This window comes from Vidua macroura, chromosome Z (genome assembly GCF_024509145.1).
Source record: "Vidua macroura isolate BioBank_ID:100142 chromosome Z, ASM2450914v1, whole genome shotgun sequence".
NCBI lineage: Eukaryota > Metazoa > Chordata > Aves > Passeriformes > Viduidae > Vidua > Vidua macroura.
The window spans coordinates 26,669,260-26,687,629 of record NC_071611.1 but is presented as its reverse complement, the minus strand read 5'-3'; positions in this window follow the sequence as shown (position 1 = coordinate 26,687,629).

Sequence of the window (18,370 nt, the reverse complement as noted above, 5' to 3'; positions counted from 1 at the left end):
GACCGTCATGGGCACTCCGGGTATCGGACACTTCTCCAGCTTTGTGTTGTCAGCAGACTCTCTGAGGAGGCATCTGGCCCATCATTGAAGTCATGGATGAGCACGTTAAACAGCACTGGGCCCAGATATGTCATATATGGGTTACATGTGTGATACGACAGATGGGCAGAAAACTGTAATTGCTGCTTAACCCACGTGCATTTGTGGTACTGTGCTGACATCACCCACTAAGAGAGGTTAAGTAAGAAGTTTTCACTTGGCAGCCCAACTTCCCTTTGGTTTTGCAAATAGGGATTTCAGGAACAAAATTAAACACAACGTAATGTCATCAGTATTTTCTGTTTATCTGCACAGATACGAATTTTGAACATTTTCATGGTCATCAGATCAAGCACACTGCTTACCAAATTCCAGAATTAAAACCAGAATGTGTTAAATTAATTCCGGAATATGTTCAACCCTGGTTCACACCTGCAGACAGAAATGCTCTCTCTGCCTTATTCTGCAAAATGCTCTGTGTTCAAGCACTGATAAAATTGCCTTCTTTTCTCCTTTTTTGAATGAGCATTCTATTTATATGAATATACTCGGTTTTACATGGTTCTGAAAGAGAATAAATTTCTTTTGGTTTTGTCTTTCTGTGATGCTCATGAGATACAGTTGGGAATAGATGTCTGGGAGTACAGAGAGATGAAAGTAAATGGCATTGGGAAGTTTTGGGTGTCAGAATTGACATTAAGGGCCTGTTGGTTTTGAGTCTTTGTTATAAATTACTGCATGCTTAAAGCACAGTTCCTGTTTGTCATCCACACAGTTAACAGATTTCTCATCTAAGTCCCAGCCTTCTAGCTAAATACTGGGAAAGTCATAGCCCATCCCTCCAGCCTCCCTCCCTGTCTCACTTTCAGTGGCATTTTGTTTACTTTACCATTATAAACCACTTCACAGGCATTTAATCCTGCTTTTAATCACCTTGTACAGTGAGCTGTAGTCTTCTCATTTGGCTTTTTATTTAGCCTCCCTTTACTAGTCTCCAGAGTTTTTCCTCTCAGATTTCTATTACTAAGGAGTAGTCAGTCTTTCATCCAGTTCTGCTGTAGCCAGTGCTTTCCTGCCAGTCCCCTGTTACAGTTTTCATTCTTAGTTCTCTCTTGATTTATTCCATCCAGTCCATCTTTTTGTCCCCTTTACATTCAAAGCAGACAGCTCCTTCTTACTTTTGCTTGGATCCAGCAATAGTGGAAGGGACTAAGCACACATAGGAAAAGTATTTATTGCTGTTGTTAAGTAAAATCTGCTCCTGGCTGTCCCGTGACAGACCAGAGCTACAATTGGAGAAGCTCTGTGGCTATGTGTAGAAACACGTGTCACTGCAAGTTCATCTTCTGGAAATGCAGCTCTGGACTTTGCTCCAGGTAAGTGTAAGGAAATGATACCAGCATAGGTTTGTAATTTGTCTAGTTTCTTGTAGAGGTGTCAGAAACATGTAATTGATGGGAAGATAATTTCCTTCAAAATTTTATATATTAATATAAAATCATTAGATTCTCAAACAATTAAAAATGGAGCTTATTAGAGGGAATGTCAGGTGACTTTAATATCAGAGAACTCTATCAGCCTGTCTTATAAGAGAGACCTTATTGCTGCCTTATGTAGAGGGGGCTTTTGGGAAAGGTGGGGAGAAACATTTTACCTGTAGTGATAGGACAAGGGCTAACATAGCTAAAAAGAAGGTAGATTTAGATAAGAGATAAGGAGAGAGTTTCCTTACTGCAAGAGTGGTGGGACAGTGGAATAGGCTGCCAAGAGAAATTTTGGACAGGGCATTTCTGGAAGAGTTCAAGGCCACGTTGAATGGGGCTTTGAGCAACCTGGTCTTATAAAAGGTGTCCCTGCCCATGGAATGGCATTGTACTAGATGATCATTAAAGATTTCTTCCAACACCAATTACTCTATAAGTCTATAGCAAACTAATGGTCTTTGGCACTTGTAAGCAGTTCCTGGTGCTTTGTCTGTGCAGAGGCAGCCAGGCTTTTGTTCTGATTTTGTTCTACTCAATTTATTGAGAAATTAGAATTCCTAGTTTACACTTTCAGAAGGCATAGTATTTGTTACAAAGATTCTCTACATATAGTCTATAAATTAGTTCTTCCTCATGACTTAAAAAATATTTAATAGAAACTAGAAATTGTCTTACCCCTGCTCAAATCACTCAAACTTCTCAACAGAGCAATGTCAAAACTTGCTTATTTTGGATGTCTTTATTGAAGACAGCTGATTTGTTAAACCTCTTTGCAGTCCTAGCATGTCTAGTTTTCTTTCCAAACTATCAAATAGTTTGGAAAGAAAATTAACAATTTGTAATAAATACAAAACAACTATCTTATTGTTCACACTTGTTTATCATTGGATAATGGAGATAAATACAACTGCCACAGGAAAAGTAAGTATGTGATTGTAGAGGCTTAAGAAACCTTCATTCTTTATTATAAATTGGTTCCTCAATTTTCTTGGGTTTTCTGTGTACTTTTTCTGTTACATATCTATATATATCTGTGTGTGTCTGTGTACATATATATAATACATATATATGTATATATAAATATAAAAAATACACATACTCCTATGTTATATTATAATCAGTTGGGGAAAATCATCTTTAATACAGTGGCTTGAAGGGAGCTTTGACCTTGTACATCATTGCTTATCAAAGCATACCCAAAGCTGACAAAAGATAAGTGAACAGCAGCTCACAATTCCCTGCTCTGTCAATGTTTGTTTGGAGCATGTTGTCATGAGAGTCTTGTGCACCCTGGGACAAAGGCCATTACTGGAAATGTACCCTTACCCTCCCTTGCACTTTGAGTAGCTGGTGAGTGTGGTTTTAACACAGTCTAGCACAGGGTACCTTCTGTGATATACTCCTTGGGCCTTGAGTCTTTTAACAGCATGGTAATGTCATGTAATCATGAAGATATGTTACTGTCAAAGGTAATTATTACCCCTTTAGTAATTGAGAAATGAACGTGGTTTCATTGCAAGGCACTTGTCAGTACTCGTGAAGTGTGTGCTAGAATTGTGGCATGTATCTGACACAAGTATATGTTTTGGTTTTTTTTTTTTTAAGGAGAAAAAAGAACTTAGGTTTGGAAGGGAAAAGAAATAAAAATGCCCTAATTTTAAAAATCAATATGTCTTGTAGGGCTGGCACAACACTTAAAATATCCTTCAAAGATTGCAGCCAGTGCAAGTATTCTTGGAGGGAGGGTAAAGTTTGGGTCAAATGAAACAATGTGAAGAATTTAATTTTAAAAAGTAATGTAATTTTTGATTCAGAAGAGCTGATGTAAGACCTCTCAGTGCTTTAGCCTGCCCTCAGGCTAGCCACCTGTCTTCTTGGAAACTTAGGGGAGTACCTGGGTACTAAGTTACAGCAAGGCTCTGCTTTAGTAGTGCAAGACCAGGACTGTGGATATAATAAGCATTTTTGATGACTCATTTCAATATGAAGAAGTTCTTTATAGTTCCTCCTTCTGTGTCTCATTCTTACAATCCTCTGTGCCATCTTGAGTGCTCTCTCTTGCTTATTTTCCTGAGCCTTTGAACAGGTTTCTCTTTCCTGCTCAGTTGGTTCGCCTTGCTGGCAGACTTGTTAGGTACTACATAAGGCTTGTCACTAATGCCCTTGCTCTATGTGTGTCCAGCAAGGAGCCTAGGGAATGAGAAATTATGGGAAGCAGCTGTATATTTTACATTTCTTTGTGAGCAAGAGTCCATTTTATTTCATTCTGTATTTAGGAAGTCTGTTCCATTCCCTCACTTACCCCATCTACCCCAAGATTCTTGCAGATTTTTTAAATTCTGGCCATGGAAAAATATGTTCTTTATACGCCTATTGTGCTGATGTGTTATTATGTTGTTACTATGTGAGGTGCCAGTGTGGTTGGCTTAGTAATTTATGGCATTTTGGGGTCACTGTGTTGTCAGAACATTTAGGTAGTATTGGTTGTTTTAGGTGATCTCTTAATGGTTACTGGGTACCATCCTGATTTTGCTTTCCTGACCTTCTGCCAGCAGCATCCTGTGTTTGTTTCCGTCTTTGGCTCAACTCTGTGTGTATTTTCACTTTTCTCAAAAGCAAGATCCAGGGATGGGGCTGGAGGCATAACAAAGAAATGTGGTTAAAGGTCTAGATTAAAATGTTAGGTATTCTCAGTGCCTGAGGGATAGAAACATAGATGGCCCAAACCAGGCTTCATGCTGACATAGAAATACAGAGGTGACTCCAGTTCACCATGGCCTTGCAGTGAGAGGACTTGCGAATTTAATGAAACAGTTTGGTTTCAGCAGAATGTAAAGCAGGGCTTCTGTACTGGTGTTGACAGTTGTTTAGCATGAGGTACATCTATCTTCAAGTGTCCTTGCAGCTACATGAAAAAAGCATGTTAAGGTATTAAAATCAAGCTATTGAAAGTTAGGAGATGCTCTCATTTGGGCTTCTGTTCAATCTTAATTTGGCATTCTTGTGCATATGCATTTTGAAAGGGATTTTTAGTTATGACATCATACTCAGTCTTTCTATGGTGCACTTCATGGAATGTGCTTATGAAAACACAGATAATCTTGTACTTGCATCTCTACTTATATGTATATATACACTTGAAATACCACTATTTAGCTAGTTCTGATCCTGCTGCTATTGAAAACTGGGTAAGAACTCTCTCTGTATGGATAGAATACAGAGAAAGGGATGTGCAGATTGCTCACAACTCATCAGCACAGCCACTAGTTTGGGCTGAGTTTGTAAAATTGTCTTGAAGGGAATTGAAATTTATTTTCAGTATGGGTTTGTTACAATTCTTGTCTTGTTTGTACCTCTATGCTGGAAGGAATATAGGGTGGAGTGTATAAAATAATAAATCCTCTTCAGGTAATCTGAATCATTACATAGTGAATCACAAACATACTGTGTTCTGATAATGTTGCTGTGCATTAAAGAAGTTGTTGTCTGTAACATATTTCTATGTAGTTTGTTTGCTGTTCCATTGAGCACCAATGTATTATTTGTTGGATATTCTTTACTCCATCCAAATCTTCCCTGAAGAGAACTAGACAAAGTCCAGAGATTATGTAAACAACTGGAAAACCTGAAGAACGTTTGTATTCTAAAGACTTTGTTTAGTCTAAAGAAAATTTGGAGAGACTTGATGACATACCTAAAATATGTCCAGGGCTGCAGCATATTTTCAATGTTCACTGAGTTGACTGAAGTGTTGGCAAAGCTAGATACTAGGAAAAATGTTTTAACAATTAGCACCGGTTTTACTGAGTGCTCATTTTCTAGACAATCTGTAGGACATCCATCACTGGCACTTTTAAAGTTTAGACAAACAAGAATGATGTAGCTATGTGTAGTTCATCTTGGCAGGAGAATTAGGTGATGCCTTGAGCGCAAAAGTAATGCCTCCAGCACAGCCATTAGTGACTCTACAGCAATGTTTCTAGCTGAATCAAATCCCAGTCCTTTATTGCACTGACTTCAGTGGTCTTACTTTTTTTTAGAATCTGAATACAATAAGATTTGGTGTCATGTTCTACCTTGTGATTCAGACTCGGTGGTTTCACAGAGATGCACTTCTGTTCAAAAAAAAAAAAAAAAAAGACCCTGTCTACTCTGATTCTGGCTAGGAACATTTCAGATCTTTAGGTCATGCTCAACATTACTGAGCAATTCTGAGTCAGGCGGCAAGGAGGAATCTTTACCTTTTGGGAGAGAAACTTGTTCAGCCCCCCTGCATTCTTGCTTCCCCACCACAGAGATGACATCAGTTTTCCCAGTCAAATTAAAGACTAAGAGCCCAGAGGGAGAAGCATCAGGTGGAGCACCAAGGAAAACCACCACCAACTAGGTTTCAGAGTAGCAGTAAACCTCTGAGGAGCCCCAAGGGATTTGTACCTATTTTGAAGAGCTCGAGCCCAGGTGTAGAAAAATGCCAATCACAAACCACAATGTTTGGTGAATGCTGGGAATAACTGCCTTTTGAGTTTGAGATAATGAGCATGAAGAGACTGACGTTGAACCACACAACTGGTCACCTTCAAAGAGCAGTACTTCATGCATCTACTTCCACCAGCCATTTCATATTTCTCAGTTTACTATAAGTATATTTTTGAGTGTTGTTCTGCTACCCCACTGTTACTACTCCTCACATCACAGTTCTCAGTATTTTTGACTCCTTCTAACTCATCTGTAGGGGATGCCTGTGGAAAAGAAATTCACAAATCAAGGGAAAAAGCAGTGATTTATGAGTAATGACACGGTGATACTTTTTTTCTTTCCCTCTCAAGACCCCTTTATTTGCTTGCCAGAACTACAACATACTGTGCAGCATTTAAGTAAATCTCCAGCAAATCCACAGAGGAGAAAAATGTATGTGGAGAAGCAGGGATGGGCTGAAGAGAAGTTGTGTGAAAGGAAGAACAGTCTTCCTCAGAAGAGTCTCATGAAACCTACACCAAGTTAAAACTGTAAACTTGTTTTAACCTAAGCCATAGGCAATAAAAGTCAAGTGGTGCTTTACTGCTGAAGTGAGCAGCTGATACAATGTGAGTTGTGACTTGGTCAGTGCATTCTGCACGTGTCAGTTTCAGATGATGGTGGTTTTGATTACCTCAGTTTTGTTGACAATATGTAATAATCACAGTGTAGATAAGTCCTGAGACAGCTGTAGGGATTGATAAACTCTGAGAATTGTTGATGATTTCTTAAACTTAGAGTTTGCCCAAGCGGTAATGCCGTTCTCTGTTGTGAATGAATGCCAGGAGTCATCATCCATTTAATGGCAACAATGAAATCCTGTGCACACCGATTAAGCACTTGCTAATGTCTGGTCTTTTTAGATTCCAAATTATACTTTCAAAGAACAAAACAGAAATTAATTCTGAGAGCTTCATGGAAGATCTCTGTGCCAAGATTCTAGTTCAGTTGGACAGATAAACATGTGGCATTCATTCATGACAGGGCTGACTGATGTAAAAATTATATGAACAATATGAACATTGTAAATTAAAGGAGGGCTTAAGGACAAAATTCCTAAATCTGAAAACTCCTACTCTAACCAGTTTTTCTCTATGTAGTTGCTAGGTCAACTTTCTATTTTTAGGACCTGTCTCTTACTCATCCTTGAAAATTGACACTTGTAATAAATTAAAAGTCATAACTTTTAGGAAAATACGATTTATTGAATCACAGTATCATGTTCTAAAATGGAATGAGTCTAAATCTGTATCTGATTATTTCCCCATTTTTATTCTGCAGCCTTTAGAAGTTTAAGATAGCTGCTAGTTTGAATTGCCCTTTAAGTTGCATGTATGAAATACAACATTTTGGCCATATCTCCTAACCAACTGTGAAAATTTTAACGGAATCATGCATTTATTAACTTCTGACCATGAAGATGACCTGCTTATTTAGTTGGTATGTCAGCATATCCATGTTATGTACATACATTCCTAATTTATCAGTAATCTAATAATATATGAACAATTGTAATATTTTTAGTCATCACGATAGTGAAATATTGCAACTGGCATCTGGCAGAAGGATGGGAGAAAAGAAAAATACTTGAAAGGTCATAGATTTTTTTTGCACAATGTACATTGACTTGTACTGTCCCATACCATCCTTGTGGGTTGGCCCATAGGCCAGAGTAATTACATAAGAATCATGGCATACTTATCCAAAGAGAAGCAGAATTTTAACAGCATCCATTCTCCAGTCTGGTTGATGCCTGTGTTGATGTAAAAGAGAGAGTGTTTCAGATATGTGCTTTAAAAGTCCAAGGGCAATGAGTGAGTCAGGCAGTTCACATGGCAACAGTCCCAGTTTATGATATTTAAAGGATGCATTATGTTAGAGTTCAAAAAAGGCAAGTAGAAGAAATTATTGTTTTGGCATTCATTGTGTGTTTTAGCAGGGACTAATATCTTGACTATTGTAGTTTTGTGCCAATAGATTAATATCAAGGAAGTTAAGCAATAGACATACCAATGACTCTTGCAAGCTACATTGAACAGGATTAAAGTTAACTTCTACAGCTCGGCATAACATACAAAATGGTCACATTAACAATTTAGGCATTGACAAGAGTCCAACAGTATTTATGGCACATGATAGAAAGTACTGAATCTTATACATTTGTATAAGACCTGACTAGGCACCTGGCAACACTTCAGTCTATTCACAACCTGTTCTACATAACTAAGGGCTGGGGTTAGCCACTCAAACACTCTGAACCAGGTTCAGTTATAAAAATCATGGCACAAAGGACATCCAGCAGGTAGGAGACTTGTGAAGTTTCTTGACAAACAATGCTGGGCATGCAAGAGGTTTCCATAAATTCTCATGAAGATGATGCAACTCTTGTGGATTACTAAAGAGACAAACCATAACTAACTGTTGAATTTCCCTGAGCAGAATGTAGTATTTGAGTGAGAGAGTAACTGGGGAAATACCATTAGTATTTGTCCTCTTTTTATTTTCTGTGCATCTGCTTATGGTGACTGTTGTGGCTGGTATCCAGGACAGTGGGTATTCCTTTGAATAGTGTGGTCATTTGCTATAGTTCTCAGGCTCTTCTGAGGTGTAGGTTGAACTGTAACATGGCCATGGGTCATTATGGATGTCATTCAGATTACACTTGGATGTCCTCTATCACTTCTCTGTGTTTCCTTCTGTGTGCCAGCAAAGCCACAATTTGCTGATGGAGAGGACTCCTGGAGCCATTCTGTGCTCTCCAGGGAGACCAACTGTGTCATGCATTGGCAGGATCTGCAGGTTTGGCTGGGCAAGCACCCACAACAGTGGACTGCAGTAAAGATCACCATTTGAGAGAAATGCTGGCACTTCATAACTTTGCAGAATTCCTTGCATCAAAGGTTATCTGTGGAAGGATAGGGCAGGTCTCTGTACATGCTGCCTTGTGATATACCTTCCTTACAAACAGATATTGTTAGTTGTGGCTTTGGGATGGGAAAATTAGAAAGGCTGAAGGAGAAATCTCTGTTTGAACCCATGTATCTCCCAGTTCTCTAACATGGAAGACATGTGTCTGTTTGGTTTGAGCATATATGATCTTTTCATAGTTTTGATGTCATCCCTCTCTAACTCCAGTTAATGCTGTTTCACCATAATTCAAGTGGTTTGAAGATAACTTTTTTGGGAATTCTTGCTATCATTGTCATTAAGGTGAAAGGGGCTGCTTTTGTCCTACTTAGGGGTCGTTTAATAAAAAATGCAGAGATTTGAACTATTTCTAATTAAATGTAGAGATTTGAACTATTTCTAATTATTTTATCAGTGGAATTGTAGTCTATCTAGAAGCAGAGCCCAATGTCCTCAAAGAAATTAGTTTAATGGAAAAAGCATGTCAGTTGACCAGGATGCCTGAAAATTATTTGGAAATTCCCAGTACTAAGAAGCATGTGAGGAGGACATCCACGCAGCTGTGCTGAGTCATAGGCTTTCCACACAGGCATCCTGTCTGTTCTCACAGTATTTATTCAGTGTGGCAGGATACACCCTTGTCCCCTCCCAGTGTCTCAACCCACCTCCCACTGTCTGCACAATCAGGAAAAAACACAAACACTTTATCATATTCAATACCATTGACTGGCCCAAAATTGAAGCCTGCCACAATATTAAAAAAAGCTAGTGTTATGACCAAAAGTAATTTTATTATGAATGGTATAACTTCTTTTTAAGATTAATGAACAACATAATAATTGTTATCATTAATACTTAGAAATTGTTTTTTCTTCTACTCAGCTGAAATTTTTCTAACTTTTAAACTGCAGATACATAACATGTATATGTCCTAGATGTAATATGTTCTAGATGCTGATAATGAACATGCTTAGTCAATGAATATTTAGAAGCAAAGTACTTCTAAAGAAGCAAAGGGCTGTTAGGATTTGCAGGTTATTTGCTGCATGTGCAGAGCAGTCACTTTCCCCACTGAAGAGAAAGAGAATGGGAAGGACAGAAAACTTCCATCTGCCTTGCTGTAGGAGGGCCATGTTGGAATGCCATACCTCTGGATGTCATATTGTCCCTGGTTCTGCCCTGATGTCCTTTGGGGTGGCAGGGAGAAGTGAACGCACGCAATACTGTACAACGACAACCCTGCCCTGATCACCTGAGCACAGCACAGCAGTACTGGAGCCCGCCACAAATGTGCAGCTATTGCTGCAAGGCACAGAATCAGGAAACATTTTCATTTTCTCCTCTTTCTGTCTAAAACTGTTAAATGTTTTTGGGGGATGCACAGGGAGGAAGCAGGACTTGGATTGCTAATCAGCCCCCAGTGCAAGGAGCAAGCAGTTAATTCCTTTAGGAGGGGTGAAATAGTTTCTTCTGGCAGTTGTATTTATTCCAGTTGAACTGGATTGTACCAGTCCCAGGCAATTTTCACTACTTTGGTTGCTAGGTGACTATGTGAAGTGAGATGCTTCACCCCAAGATGCAGGCATAAAGAACATTCAGCAAGAGCCTGTCTTCACCAGCTTCTTGTGAGAGATAATCTTGGTTCTTGATGGCCTGATCCAGTTCTTAGGTAGTGGTGTACTTGGCACAAGCCAGGGTCTGTTACAGAGGCTTCACATCCCTGCTTCTGCTAAGGTTCTAGTTCAGTATCCATTGCAAATCTGGGCTTGGTTTCTGCAGGCACAGTTGCTTCTGAGACCCTCTTTCACACAGAATCACAGAATGGGTCAGGTTGGAAGGGACCCCAGTGGGTCATGTTGTCCAGCCTCCCTGCTCCAGCAAGGTCATCCCAGAGCACATGGCACAGGATTGTGTCCAGATGGTTCTTGAATATCTCCAGTGAAATTCTCCACAACCTTTCTGGGAAATCTGTTCCAGTGTCTGGTCATCTGCACAATAACAGGTTCTTCTTCATGTTCAGGTAGAACTTCCTATGCATAAGTTTCTGCCCATGGCTTCTTGTCCCATTGCCTGGCACTATTTCTGCTGTGCTTAAGGCAACTAAACTCACAATTCTGGCTCTTGATGAGTGAGGAGTTGTTTTCCCCTTTTTCTTCCTCTTTCCCAGCCAAGTATTGCTGCAGCAGGGTGAGGTCAGAGATCTCCTGCCAGTTTTCCTCACTGCTGGGGAAAGGTGCCTGAGGAACTCACACCCACCAGCTTCCTTTGCTAAATCCAAGTTGTGGTAATCACATAGCCTCTGAATAGAAAGAGAGATAGCTTTCCCAGGATTTTCCTGGGAAGCTGTGAGGAGCTGTAAGAAAGCTCAGAGAAAAGAATGAGAAGCAATTCTTATCTTCACTTGTTGCACCTGTTGTTGTGCACACGTGGAATGTGTTATGGAGATTTGTTTACCAAAGGGTGATTTCTTAATTGGCCAAGGGTGATGGTGCTTGGATTTCAATTAACCAATCTGGTGTCTGTTTGGACTGTCTGGAAGGGTGAAGTGTGCTTCTTAATAGTATAGCATAGTATCATATAGTACAGTACAGTACAGTGCAATAAAGCAATTGATCAGCCATCTGCAATCATGGAGTCAATGCCAATTATTACCTGATGGGGACCCCTGCTACGCTACCAAGTAAATCTTTTTATATTATGTTTAATAATTTTACCTTGAAACAATAGGATCTTACTTCTGTATATTCTTCTAACAGTCAAGAAATATAATTTTATAAAACAGTATAAAAAGATAAAGTGCAGGAGCAGCAGTACTTGGATTTTAGCTCCCTACAAGTTCTGCATGGTTGTTACAGCTACTCAGTATATTAGCTAACATCACTGGGTTTGATGGCAAATTAATTAGGACTATGGGTGTGGGAATTAAGAAAGTCTAAGTGTTTCACAAATATTTGCTCAGTGAAAGGTATATTCCTAGGGTTGCAAAGGTTAATTCTGAATATATAATTCAACATATCAATTCATGCTGGCAACTTCAACACTAGCCTCATTGCTGAGCATTTTCTGCAAAATGAAGACCAATACTTTTTTACCTACCTACCCATCTGTGGTTCCAGCGATTTGAAATAAGGAAAATGCAGGACTTTATTTTGCCCACTGTATTTAGGCTTGTTGAGACTTTAGCAGAAAAGCTGGTTGATCTGGTTTTTCTAGGATGGAGTCATAACTGTATTACCTTTCCTGACCTGATGAAAGATAGGGGTTTCTATAGCATTCATATTGGGGCATATGCATGAAAATAATTGAAATAAGATTAATTTGCCTCTACTTATATAGAAAAAATATATTTAAATATATAATTAATATGTAATTAAATATTCAGTACTGGTCATAGGAGAATACAATGAAGTATTGTATGAAGATCTGAAGGATTTATGAAAAGTAATTAGGTGGCTCAAGTAAAAACCTGATCCAAAGAGATAAAAGTTCTGGTATTTGGCTTCCAACTCCCTGCAAAGAAAGTAGCCTTGTTCCTGCTAGCCTCCCATGCTAGGCAGAGCAGCAGGAGGCTGCCCCAGTGAGCTTGGACCTCTGGATGAACTACAGGCAAAGCTGTCCCTGCTGGAATAAACTTAACTTCCTTTGGCCTTAACGGGAGTTACAGATACCCTCTTGTGGAAGATTTGTCTGAGCGGAGCTGCGGGAGAACAAGTCTGACTGTTTCTGTTCTGTAAAAGCCTGACAGTAAAAGCAGACACCCTGACTGCAAAGACAACCCCCCCCCACCCCGCCCCCCACCAAAAGAGCAGTATGTCCTTACTGCAGACACTGAGTTAGTGCCCTCTGTGCCTAAGGGCTTAGGGGGAAACTGCTGAAAGCCAAGGTGCAGTCTGCTCCAGGCCTGAGAGACATCAGGTCTCCAATCCAGAAGATCCTAATTCTGCTTTACCATTGGATGTGGCCAAAAAAAGTTTTTCCTTGCTTTCAACCTTCTTCTCCCCAGAAGAAAATCTACAGAGAAACAGAAGGAAGAGGAAGACTGCCCGTTTTTACCCATTACCTTGAGGACTGAGATGTGTAAAGGGGATTTCAGCTCAGGTAATTCTTCATCCTAAGCAGTGCTCCTATTACCAAGTTAAAAAGTACTGCAGTGTTTGGACTTTTTGCATTCTATTTATTAAGAGTGACCTGACAGGATGTGACCTAATAACACAAAATCTTCAAAAAATGTGGAATAAAAATATGAAGGGTCATTCCCTGTCGGAATCTCCCCCAGATTGGGGTGACTCCAGGTGGTGGTAAAGTCTCTCCTCCAACCCGTCCCTTCAAAGAAAGACTCAGTAGTCTTCAGTCGTCTGGTCTCAAGGCAGTTTATTGCATGTTATCGCAAGGCACACAGACTTCCTGACATTCTCCCTGACTCCTTCTCCCTCTGCGTCTCTCTCCGTCTCCCTTCGTCTTCATCTCCCTTCGTCTTCGTCTCTCTTCATCTTCGTCTCTCTTCGTCTTTGTCTCTCTTCGTCTTCGTCTCCCCCGCCCAAGGGGCTGGTGCCATCTTTTATATCACACATTACGTATTAAATGTTTATAGTTTTTCCCCAATGCCTATCACCTATATTGAACAGTGGCTTTCTACTCTAAACCAATCTGTGACTGCCAACATCACCAAGAACATGAAGGATAGGAAGGAGAAAGAAGGAGGACAGGGCACACCCAAATCCCTCCATCTTAGAACTTCTGACCCCCATGTACAAAACTCAGACCCCTCTGTACAAGGCCTAAAACCCCCCTGTACAGCACTCAAAAATCCTTCCTTTCACTTTGTGATTACTTCTATTATAATATCTAAACTTTTGTTTGTCTAAACTTGTTCTTCCTGCAAAGTTGGTAAATTGTTCCATGGGTCAAACTCAAAACCACAGGGGTTTCTGGCTGCCTGCCAGGGTCTCAGAGACTTCTGCCCTGGACCCGGAACATCCAAGAGTGTCTGAGGGACACCTTGGGTTCTGACAATTCCCTACACTGCTTCCCACATTCTCAATATCTACAGCAATGAAGTGAACAGTTTAAACATTCAGCAGAACTTTACAAAATTATCAGGATCATTCCTGACAGCAATGAATTCCCCTATTTTATTACTGACTATGTGACATAATGGCAAACATGATATCCCCAGACAGTACCAGTCTTTTTTAGAGTGCTTGTTCATGGATCTGTAAAATAATGCTTGCCATTCATTTTAACTAGTATATATTTTCCCATTTTTTAGACCTCTCTCTTTAATTCCCAAAACACTACCACTTACCAGCAATAGGAAAAAGATAGATATGTTGAAAACTAGACAGTGGTAACAGCATGTCTGTGGTTGAGTTAAAAAGAAGCTGTTGACAGTCCCCACCCAGGCTGATACTATTTTGCAAATAATAAACATAGTTTTTCATTCATTTATTTTAGCCATTAGAATATGTGCAAGTTGCATTTTTAAAGGATTTTTAGTTCTTCTGGGAAACTCAGAACTTTAAAAAAAATTTTACATGAAAGCTGGATTCTTACTGTAATAAGTTCAGCGTTAAAACTTTAAGAAAATACAGTAATTATAATCCTTATAATAAAGCCTCTTGGATAGTAATTATCAGCTCTTCAGGGCAAGGATTGCATAGTGGCTTACTCAGTAGGTGCACTGTTTGCGCTTGCTTTTTCTAGGTGCTATCAAAATATACATTTTAAGGAAAAACCCATCCTGAATTGATGAAATGAAGAGGTAGCCTGGAGTGATGCCAGTGTGTGCTGATGTCAACACTGAGCTGTTGGCACAGAAGCTCACTGTGCATGGAGAGAACAAGGATATACATTGCTGCCTATGCCTTTTTCTTTTGTGTTTTCTGTTCCCCACCCATGTGTAAGTCTTACAGTGAAATGAGTCAGATAATACTATGCCATATCTGGCCTTCCACAGGATATAGGATATCCCTTCCCCACTGGACAGTGCCAAAAGAAAGCACTTGATGTCTCAGTTCATCTGGTGACCCTGTGCCCAAGGATACCATCTGCATCCTCCTATGATTTTTAGCAGTCAAATAAAACATGATATGAGTAGAAAGATGGGCTTCTGGGAAAGAAGACCAGCTGTGGTGAAGTCAGAAAAAAAAAAAAAAAAAGAATTTAAAAACAGAGCAGGAAACTCAAGAGGACCATAAAGATTCCATGAGGATATGCAAAGAGAAAACTGTAACAGCCAAAGTACTGCCATAAAATACAATACGAAATGTTTTTATAAATACATTGACTCCAACAGGTATTCTAAGGAGAATCTCCATCCTTTTAGCAGATGTAGAGCCAAACAGTGACAAAGGAAGAGAAAAAAGCTGAGGTATTTAAGTGCCTTCTGTTCTTCAGAATGAAGCAAAATGAAAGCAGAATTAAGCTCCCATAATCCAAGGGCAGATAGTAACTTGCTATACCGCTTATGCACAAGTCTATGAGGCCAGATGGGATCTATGCAAGGGTACTGAGGGAGCTGCTGGAAGTGCTCACCAAGCTTCTTTGCATCATGTATCAGCAGTCCTGGCTAACTGGGGAAGTCCCAGTTGGCTGGGGGCTGGCACAAGAACTGGCTATGGTCAGTCAGACCTTGGTGCCAGGGAAGGTCATAGAGCAGGTCATCCTGAGTGTCATCACCTATCCAGCATGGATTTGTGAAAGGCGGGTCCTGCTTTACCAACCTGATCTCCTTCTATGACAAGGTGACACACTTAGTGGACAAAGGAAAGGCTCTGTATTTTTTCTGTGTATATTTTTAAAAAGCCTTTGGCCATTTCCCACAGCATTCTTCCAGAGAAATCAGCTGCTCAGGGCTTGGACAGGTGCACTGTTTTCTGGGTAAAAAATTGGCTGGATAATAAAGACCAGAGAGTGGCAGTGAATGGAATGACATCCTGCTGGTGGCTGGTCACCAGTGCTGTTCCCCAGGGCTCAGCACTGGGGCAAGTCCTGTTTAGTACCTTCATTGATGATCTGGATGAGGGCACTGAGTGCACCCTCATGCAGTTCACAGGTGACACCAAGCTGGGTGGGAGTGCTGATGTGCTGGAGGGCAGGAAGGCTCTGGAGAAGGATCTGGACAGCCTGAATCATGGGCTGAGGCCAGTGGTGTGAGGTTCAACAAGGCCCAGTGCTGGGTCCTGCCCTTGGGTCACAACAACCCCAGGCAGCTCCACAGGCTGGGGCAGAGTGGCTGGAAAGGACCTGGGGATGCTGGTGATAGCAGCTGAACATGAGCCAGGGTGTGCCCAGGTGGCCAAGAAGGCCAATGGCATCCTGGCCTGGATCAGCAATGGTGTGGCCAGCAGGACCAGGACAGGGGTTGGCCCCCTATGTTCAACACTGGTGAAGCCACACCTCAAATCTTGTGTTTTCATTTTTGGGACCCTCACAAAAGGAAGTACACTGAGGTCCTGGAGCAAGTCCAGAGAAGGGCAGTGGAGCTGGTGAAGGGTCTGGAGCACAAGTCCTGTGAAGAGCAGCTGAGGGAGTAGGGGCTGTGTAGTCTGGAAGAGAGACATTATTGCTCTCTACAAATACCTGAGAGTGTAGCACAGTGACAGTCAGTCTGTTCTTCCAAGTAGCAAGTGACAGGGCCAGAAGCAATGGCCTCAAGTTGCATCAGGAGAGATTAGATATTTGAAATGGTTATTCACGAAAAGGATTGCCAGACATTGGGGCAGGCTGCCCAGGAAAGCTGTGGAATCATCATCCCTGGAAGTGTTCACATGTGGACGTGGCACTTTGGGACATGGTTTAGTGGTGAACTTGGCAATGTTAGGTTAACAGTTGGACACAATGATCTTAAGGGTCATTTCTCATTTAAATGATTCTGTGATAGGCACTTATTTTAGTTCTATAGGTAAATACTCAGATTTAAAAGAACAATATTTTATAATTAGTGTTCCTCTTCAGAATGGTTTATTATCTCACTGTTTTTGTCATAATGAGTGTAAGGTTCCAGTAGATGATAATGGGTAATTTCCATCATACATATTTGATATACTAAGATGAGCTCTGACTTTGGGAGAGGCAGTGCAAGATGTGTGCATTTAAATAGAAGCGTCTGTTAGTGATGCTGAGAAACCTGAAAAAGCTGCACTTTTGCATATGGTTAAAAGCAGACCTTCAGTAGATGAAAAGCTCTTCAGTCCTGCCCTAGACTGAAAAGAAGGGGAAAATAATGGAAAGTCCCTTGAATGCATAGTGAAAGCAAATGAAAGGGTGAAAATCTCATGGTTATTAATGATTGCCATATCCTCAATTTAGATCAAAAGCTAATTTTTTAAATGAACTGGTAGAGAGTGTTTCTATACTGTCAGCTTTTCCCACCCCTGCTTATTAATGGAGTCATAACACAGTGACAAAATGCACAGCAAGAATAACATGTGGAAGGAAGTAATCTGCAAAATCGCTTAGTGTTTGGATGGTTGTGAAATCATGCTTCCTACCTGGCACTGAATTTTACAGTAGCTATTACAAAGTGAGTGTTACTGACAGCTTTGGCAGTTCACTGTGCTGAATTTCGCTGAAATTGCATAGTGCAACAACTTGCCTTTAATTAAAGAAACAGTTATACTTGACAGAACTGGCTGCTACGCTCTACATATCATGATACCAAAACCAAGACATGTGCAAAATATGTTGGCAATGACTCCAGCAGAAACCACAGCAACAAAACCTAAAAAACCTTTCTGGATAGAACTCTAACTACAAAAGAAGCTATTAGCAGAGAGAGAGCCCTGCTACTCTCCATCCAATATCTTCATTCTTTGTGCAATTAAAATTTGTAGTGCAATGAACAGAACTGCTACAGTAAACATCCAACTGCATAATTTGTACCTATGAAAGAGTTGTTGAGAGAAAGCTCTTAGCTACATATGAGAAGGCGAGCACAGCAATGACATTGATGATTATGACTAGATTTATCGCTGATACAATACTATTGCCAGGGAAGTGTAAATAAATAACCATTCTGTCATCTACTGCAATAGATTATAGTATAATCAGGTCATGTCCCTCCTGTTGAGTTGCAAACTTCAGTGAGAACCCAATTGCTTTCTAAGTTTCTCAGGGAAGTCTAGGTGCAGCTAGGTTGACTTAGTCTAAGACTGGTCAACAGTTGATCTCCAAAGTGCTATAATATAAGCAGGTTTGGCTAGAAATGTTTAGGTTTAGAGTTTATGACCTTATAGAACTCAAAACTACAAAGCAACAAAGCACCTGTGTTGCTACTTTAGGATTTTATGTCTGTGTGGTAGTGCTTTTTACTCACCCTCCAAAAGTGAGTGTTCCTTGCAGGCATCTCTGCCAGGGAAGGGGTTCACCCTGAAGCTGCCTGCAACATCAGGAGAAAAGTTCGCCCAGTTGATGTAGCCTCCATC